The following is an 8679-nucleotide window of genomic DNA, read 5'->3' on the forward strand; positions in this document are numbered from 1 at the left end:
ACTACAAAAGGAACTGTAAAGATTGTTACTATTGCCAGAGCCTGAAAGATGCCTGGTCATTATCTTGCCGTGCTCTTATTTAATTTGTCCTTTTGGCAGATGAAAAATCTTGATGAATCCTGAAGAACAACAACAGATCACTATCAAGATAATTGGGAAGGGAATCCAATTATAGCTGCAACCTTGGTATGGTGTCTTTATTGAAGCTAATCAATACAGCCCCTAGCATCTGGAAAATGTCTCCTTTTCAACCTAAAAGCAAACTGCTTTCATGTGGCATGACAGCTGTATTCCTTCACTAATTTACCTCAGGGCTACATCAACCTTCGATTTCCAGCATCACATAGCTAAGAAGGAGCCTCAATTGTCTTGATAGCCTACAGAATACAAGGCTGGCTCATTTTATTGATGTCATTATGCTCATTGGATCTGATGATCAGGTATTCTGGGTACTTTGGTAGAACACATGCCTTCTGGGAGATGAAGATAAACACATACAACTCAAAAATTTGACATATAAGTTCCCTTCAACAGCTGAAGCAGTCCTGGGACATGTTGAAATTCAGCTTTGAAAAGGAAAGGCAGGTTGTTCTACTGTACATTGTCCACTGTGAGAAAAGAGGTCCACAGCTTGTTAGACCCATTAGACTTTGGAGTAAATGCACACACACACACACACACACACACACACACACACTATTTGAGTGTGCTGCATCAACTAATTGGCTTACAAGCATAAGGCTTGAAGTTTTGAATGAAGCCTACAGCAAGAAAAGTCTCTATAGCAGGTCTAAGATGCTCGAGGCACCTTGCTGTCTGATTTGAGAAGTGTCATGCAACAGAGAAAGAAAGTGTAGGGGCATACAAGGGGGCTGCCTGCACACTCACAGAAGAATCACAAGCAGACCTTAGAAATCTGCAGTGGGTTTGATTGTATGTATTTGCACTATGCCTATGCTGCTGCCTGGGGAGGCCAGAAGAGGGTGTTGGATCCTCTGGAACTGGAGTTACAGTTGGTTTGAGCCACCCAACATAGGTGCTGAAAATTGAACCTGGATCCTCCACAAGAACAGCAAGTGCTCTTAACCATTGAGCCATCCCTCTAGCCCTATGGATCTGATAGAGTTTAAATATGAAAACATGAAACCTTTAATGATGGTACCTGCTGTGAGATGCTGTCCATATGAGTTGAAATCACAATAATAAAAAATTATCAACTGAGCCAAGTGTGGTGGTACATGCCTTTAATCCAAGCACTAAGCAGGCAGAGACAGGCAGAGGCAGGCAGAGGCAGGCAGAGGCAGGCAGAGGCAGGCAGAGGCAGGCAGATGTCTGTGAGTTCAAGACCAGCCAGGTTTACCAATCTAGTTCTAGAACAGCTAAGGCTACACAAAGAAACCCTGCTTTGAAAACCCAAACCAACCAAACAAACAAAAATTAACTATTACAGTAATGGCCAAAATTCAAGAGACACTAAATAATTTTGACACAGGGCACCTCAGACTCTGGCATAATCAGTTGATCTTTCCACCATTTAGATAGATAGATAGATAGATAGATAGATAGATAGATAGATAGATAGATAGACAGACAGACATGATCTCACTATGTAGTACTGGCTGGTCTAGAACTTACTATGTAGACCAGGGTAGCCATGAACTGAGATACACCTACCTCTGCCTCCCAAGCACTGGGATAAAATGTAATACCATCATGCCAAGCCAGGCTCTTCTTTTTATCTCATATCCAATTTACTAAATCCAGCCAGTTAAAGACAGTAGCTATCTACAACTTCCATAAGAGATTTAATACACAGAGATTGTAAAGGCAAGCTGTAGGGATGGAGGAATGACTCCGTGGTTAAGAGCACTGGTTGCTCTTCTAGAGGACCTGAGTTTGATTCCCAGAACCCATCCATAACTCCAGTTCCAAGAGATCCAACACCTCCTTCTGGCATCCTTGGACACAAGATACACATGTGATACATAGACATACAAACAGGCAAAAACCCTCATACATAAAATAAAACAAAACAAAACAATACAAAACAAAACAAGAGCAAATAGTAATCTTCCCGGCTGTAAAGTAGTAACTGATATTACTCTCTTTCTCCTCTACTGAGTCCTCCCCTGAATCCCATTCTTGTAACTGACCTTTGGCTACTTTACTGGTTCCTTTTTCCTACCACCCTCCTCCACCCTTCCAACCCCCCAACACTAGGTAGGAGAGAAAGAAGGCTAGAGGAGAAAGGGGGCATCAATATCATTAGGCTACTTCTTGCTGATTTAGGGACATCCCTTGGGGGCAAGTCCAATGTCATGTCAGGATATCCAGTTTCTTCTTCTCATCTCCTTGTGCACAACCACTTGACAAAACGCAATGACAACAACCAGCCAGCCAATCAGCCATTTCTATGGGGGCTATGGCATTTATGCATCCTCTCAAGAGTCCCCGGAATTCCAGGTGCAGACTATCTCCAGCTGGCAAAATCGTGCCCCTGCCAGAGCAAGAGTCAAATCGTAGTTAGATGCTATGGACAATCTGAAGCACCCCCATATCCCACACCTGGAATTAAAACAAAACATATTAAATATAACATTAAAACATATTCCCATAACATATCTGTGTTTTTAAAGAAACCAAAATTCTCACTACCCACTCTAGCACTCTCGTGTAGTTTTCAGCCTGGTAAGGTGCCACCAGCTTTCATGTCTCAAGTATGAAGCTCTGTCTCCTTGGCCTTGTAAACTGTGGTTGCTACCATTACTCTTCCAATTATTTCTAAATGTAGAAATGCCAAGACACACCATTGAATTCTGCAGTGCGAACATTCTCCTCAGTGTCTTCAGCTGCTGCCGCTTGTTATGGTTATCAAGGGTAAATAGCCTACATCAGTATAGCTTTCAAAGCCTGCAAGATTACAGGCACAATGACCAGATCTGTGCTATAGATTCAGAATGACTAGTGGCTTTATGGTGCCTCCAGTAGAAAGTTCTCCACCCCTACCCCCAGGGAACACACTGAGGGGAGGAATAAATATTTAGGGTTGGTTATTGGAAGTGATGATGAGAGGAGCCAATTTTCCTACCCTCCTCCCCCTCCTCCCTTCTAGTGCTGCAGATCACACAGAGAGCTTTCCTGTGCTCAGTAAACGCTCACTCACTGAGCTACACCCCTGGCCATCTTGTTCCAACTGTATGTGCTGGCTAGAAGATAATGAACACAATTCATCTTGGAGGGCAGTGTCTTACCCACAGAACACTGCCCTCAACTTAGCAGCTTAGCTGAGCCATTTCACCAGCAGCCCTGCCCACTGCCTTCAGATTCGTAAAATATGGTAGGACACTGGACCTTATGGTCATTGTTATGCACTTCCTTTGTAATAAGACAAATTTTTGGTTAAAGGCAACATGATTTAACATGCGATGTCAGCTGATCAGACACCTGAAGTCCAAGCCGCTCTAGTAGGTAGCAGTGTGGGAGAAGGCACTCAGGACAGGAGCAGCAACCATTTTAGAACAGGTGACAATGTCAGTAGTGGGGCTCACTTTCCTTTGCATCAAGCAATTGTAATGACCTTGCCACCTGTGTTAGGCTTCTCTAAAGGAACAGAGCTGATCGAGTGTGTGTGTGTGTGTGTGTGTGTGTGTGTGTGTGTGTGTGTGTGTGTAAAATATGGGTTTATAGCAGGGCAGTAATGATGCACACCTTTGATCCCAGTGCTTGGGAGACAGAGACAGGCAGATCTCTGTGAGTTTGAGTCAAGCCTGGTCTACAGAGTGAGTTCCAGAACATAATTCAATTCAATCAATAAAACTCCTCATGGACATGTTCAGCTGCTTGGTTTTAGTCAATTCCAGATGTACTCAAGCTCACAACTAGGATTAGCCATCACTCTACCAGACATGGTCAGCCCCAAAGGAGTGACACCACACCTGGGGCTCGGCCTGAGTCACTTCTGTTGACTTATCAAGTACCAACAACAACAGTACCACATCTGAATGGTCCTGGCAGTGCCAAGTGTCCTGATGGTGCTATTTGGCAAAGTTCCAGTGCTTGGATGACCTAGACGAACCTGTCACTGCCCTTGGTGGAAATTTGCCACACACCTTTTTCTTATACTTATATTTTTCACTGTTAAAGGCCTCTCTCTGAAAGCTAGAGCTGGGACAACAAAAAGCTGGTGCAAACAAGAAATGGAATTAATGAAAGTTCCCTGGGGGAAAAACAGTTATGCAGAAAATTGAGTCTTTCTTCAGAACTTAAATAAACAGTTAAATCAGTAATGAGTGTTATTAGCAAGTATGTGACAGAGGTCTTGAGAAAAATTATTAAAGAAGAAAAACTTAAGGAAATTCTAGGAGTTGACAAACTGTAATTAAATCACTAGGTTTCTATGTTCAGTTTCAGAAATAAGGAACTAGTATGACTCAAAGAGACTGTGATCATACAGTTAATGACAAGCTTTGGTGCCTTCCTGAAGGCAAAAGTGAGCAGTTTAAGGAAGCCTGATGTTCTCCTATTCTTTACAGAATTATAATAAAGATAGGAATTGTATTGAAACAAGGCTTCATGACAGAGACACAGAGGAAGGAGTCCTGGCTCAGTGAACTGCCTGCCTTCCTGAGCGGACTTGTCAGACCACAACTTTTCTGATATTGTAGAAAAACGAAAGCAGACTGCCTTTGCTTAAGCAAGGGGCTACATGGTATTTTAAGAAACAAAGAAAAAATATATATTTATGCCAAATATAAAAGGAATACGGGGGAAGGAAAGAAAGAATTAAACAGGGATCAGAAAGACTGGACTTTTGAGGAAAACAAGTTTGATATAACAGGTAGTATAGGAAACAATTTTGATCTATTAATTTTGTGCCAAACTGAACAGAATCAAATTCATATAGAGTCATCCTGTCTAACACATCTGTAACCACAAGGCTTTACAACACCAGTCTTAAGGAAGAAAATATTTAGTTGAAAGAAAGTTGATTTTATCATAATGTTAACTTTTAGCTGTTCGTTTGCTTTGTTCCTCTTTCAATATTCTTATGTAATCAAGGAAGACTTTAGAAGTAAATGTATTTTTGAAAAGCTGTGTAATCAATTAATAAAGTTTCTGAGAAAATTATTTTATGTATAAATAAAACCTGTGTGTCAGAGTAGGTCAAACGATACAGAGATGTGCTTTCTCTCTGTCCTATCTCTCATGAAACCATACCAAATGGTGTCCGCGGCTGAATCTTCCCTGCTTGCTCTTGCATCTGTCCTGCCCTCAGCCGACTGGACCCCACATGGTCCAATCCCTACAACATTAAGTTCTTGCACAGCTTCCATCCCCCATCACAGTAGCTAATCTGATCCTGGTCCTATTGTGAAAATCATGGCTGACACAGACGTTTTCTTAGAGGAGTCTCTCTGAACGCCTGGTTGACGAACATCTTCACTAGACTACACGGTGGCCAGTGATATTAGTAACACAAATCCCTAAGACCCACTTGTACAGAGCTAGCCACATTATTCTTCCCTAGGCCACTCAGTCTCCAGTTTTCTAATCTTTCCGGATTTCTGTACAGCTGGCTGACTCATACATAGCTGCTAGAAACTAGATGTATGTTCTTATTTTAAGCTATTTTTCCTCTATTAATAGTAACAGAGGTTGGAGATACAGCTCTGTGGTCGAGTGCTTGTTATGTGTGTAAGTCCCTGGGTCAATGTCCAACACTAAGGAAAATAATAACAATAAAAGTGACAGTCCAGCTCCTACTTCCTTTAGGTCTCCTTAAGTGAAGGATTCGTGCAGCAGCTGCCCAGTTTGGACTGGCAAGAACTAGTACACTGAGGCTCAGCGTTGGGGAGGCAAAGGTAGATGGATTTCTGTGAGTTCAAGGCTAATCCTGGTCCATGTAGTGAGTTTCAGGACAGCTAGAGTTTCATAGAGAGACACTATCTCAAAACAAAACAACAACAAAATCAGCTAATCAATCAAACAACAACAAAACAAAAACCCCAGTGCACTGGGAATAGAGAGATGCCTCAGTAGTTAAGAGTACCTATTGCTCTTCCACAGGACCCACGTGAGATTCCCAACACTCATTTGGTGGCTCATAGCCTTTGTAATTCTTTCCAAAGGATCTAATGCCCTCTTCTGGTCTCCACAAGTACTGCACTTACATGTGCAAAGTCAGATGTGCAGGCAAAACACTCATCTGCATGAAATGAAAAAAATAAATACATCCTTAAGAAAAAGAACCAATGCAGTCATATACAAATGTTTTCTCTGAAGAATTCCCTTCCCCGAAAAGCTGCAGCAACTCTGGACTACATAGTACCAGGCTAGCCAAGGCAAGACCCTGTGCCAAAAAAGCTAAAGTCATTTTAAATTATTGCTTGCTCTCCAGAGCTTAAAGAGCTCTTTTATGTGGCTCCTCCCTTCCCTGCTTTAAAGTCCCCTGTGTTTACCTTCTTAGATCTGTGGGCTTGTGACAGGCCCCGAGACTTCACACAACTGACACCGTGACAGGAGTACCTTTCAGGCCTTGGAACCCAGCACATAGGTAGTAACATCTGCCAAAATGAGAACAAAGACCTAATCCATCAAAATCCACAGTTCGTAGAAAGTCCCCAGCTGTACTAACCTTGCTTTTTGGCTTCCGGCTAACTGTTGTTGCTAACTGAGGTGTGTCAGCCCAGACGTGCTTGATTTTTGTGCTTTTTGTGCTTGAAAGTTCACCCTGAGAAAGGGTTGGGACTGAACTCTAGTCCCAAAAACCCCGTGTAGTGACTTTCTATTGGCTTCAACCAACGCCCAAGCGGTCTGCTCTAGTAGATACCTCACGATAGGCTCTTTATGTCTAATATTGTAAAAAGTATAATAATCCCAGCACATTGACTCAAGGATATAACAATCCAACAGATGACAGGCATTTAGAGATCAAGTTCTACCCAGAGTGTCACTGTGGATGGAGAGTGACAGGGTGCCACTTACACAAGGAGACATTTCAGTGGGGTGGAAAAGATACAGAGTGAGGGGAGAGAAAGCAAGAATTGAGCAAGAATTGGATGCGAATCATTTCTTTTTAAAAGATCAGCAACAATGAAGCTCCTAGCAAAGGCTGCCCACATTAGAGCAGTGACCCTGTCTAGGGCCTCTCGCTGTCCTCTGAACTCAACCCCCTACTCCCTAGTCATGCAGGCCCCTCTACACTAATCTGGAAAGCAAGATCTTCTGCTTCACTGACCCTGTGTCTGCTCCAGTCTCCCAGAAACCTGCAGTAGCCAGCACAGAGTGCACTAGACAATTGATCAATAAAGGACCAGTGTGCAGGGGTTTTGCAGTCATGGTGATACACTGCTCAGGTCCTCCTGATCAAGGACTTGCTGTCCACAGTCAGAGTGTAGTCCAGGGACAAAATAAATGCCAGCTTTTCAGTGGATACCTGAGCAAGCAGGGCATCCAAAGACTACGTCATCTCAGTCTGACCAAGTCTGCTTCTCCATTCGTTGTCTTCCTTTGCCCAATCCTGTTTCCTCCCTCTTCCCTGCCTAGAGGCTGACGTCTGTGATACTACTTGCCAACAAGACTGGACTAAGGGGCTTGGTTAGTAAATCATCAGGGGGTGTCATTTGTGATGGTATCTTCAAAAACAATTAGATTGTGAAGACTCTGACCTAATGAATGGATTAGCCCCTTGATGGAGTCGGAATACCATGGTGTTACTTGGAGTTGTTGGAAGCTAAGAGGCAGAGCCCTACTTAGAGGAGGTAGGTGATTAGAGGCATGCCCTGATCTGTTCCTCTAGTCCCCTTTCTCTACTTTTTGTCTGCCCTCAGACAAACAGCTTTCCTTGGACACACACTCCTGCTACTGTCATGTTTCTGCTCAAGTACGTAGTCCAAATGGCTGAATCCTCCTAAACCATCAGAAGAAACAAATTCTCTCTCCTCCTTGTTTCTTTTTTAAAAGTATTTAGTAGTAGCAGCAGCAGCAGCAGCAGCAGTATATGTGTATGACAGAGAGAGAGAGAGAGAAAAGGAGAGAAAAATACAGAGACAGAGAGATATCATGTCACAACACCCATGTGGAGGTCAGAGGTCAACTGTCAAGAATCAGTTCTTTCCAAGGCCTCGAAGATTGAATAGGCAAATGCTTTGAGTTGGAGAGTCTTCTCTTGTGTCTGATGTATTAAGCAGCAGGCATAGGCCAAAGAACAGAGCAAGATGTTCATGGTCAGAAGAAGAGGAAACACTGGGTTCAAATTTAGCCTTGGCTTCAGTGCCTACAGTCCCTTACTGGGAAAATTGCTTTGAGAACCCAATAACCGGCCTGACCTGCTAAGCTGAGCTTCTTTTCTTACCCTTGGACCTCTCTACTTTACACTTGGGGTTCAAGGAACACTGGGGGTTCTCTAGAGGAGCAGATCTGATAGTGGGTACTTCCTTGCTGGAGGCCTTACCTCACACTAAGTCTCTGAGGTTGGAGAAAGCTGAGTTGTCTCCATGGCGACTCAACACTATAACAATGTTGCCTATTTACTGGAGGCTGCAGGGGAAACCACTCCTTTCTTGTTGGTGACATAGCTTCAGTTTTTCCATGCTCTCTGGGGCTCCGTTAATGAGGATAAATATTATCAAAACTCTGTACGTTTTGTTTGTTTGTTTGTTTGTTTGTTTGTTTGTTTGT

The 8679-nt window shown here is 43.0% G+C and overlaps 1 long non-coding RNA gene across 1 annotated transcript; it reads right to left on the bottom strand.

Moving 5' to 3' along the window:
- Positions 1 to 1190: 1190 nt before the first annotated feature.
- Positions 1191 to 6701, bottom strand: LOC143443779 (uncharacterized). The gene is made up of 3 exons (XR_013113074.1): positions 6459 to 6701; positions 6050 to 6205; positions 1191 to 2497 (listed from the first exon to the last, which is right to left on the bottom strand). It is a non-coding gene; the product is annotated as an uncharacterized LOC143443779 (long non-coding RNA).
- Positions 6702 to 8679: the final 1978 nt, after the last annotated feature.

The sequence above is a fragment of the Arvicanthis niloticus genome, chromosome 1 (genome assembly GCF_011762505.2).
Source record: "Arvicanthis niloticus isolate mArvNil1 chromosome 1, mArvNil1.pat.X, whole genome shotgun sequence".
Classification (NCBI taxonomy): Eukaryota; Metazoa; Chordata; class Mammalia; order Rodentia; family Muridae; genus Arvicanthis; species Arvicanthis niloticus.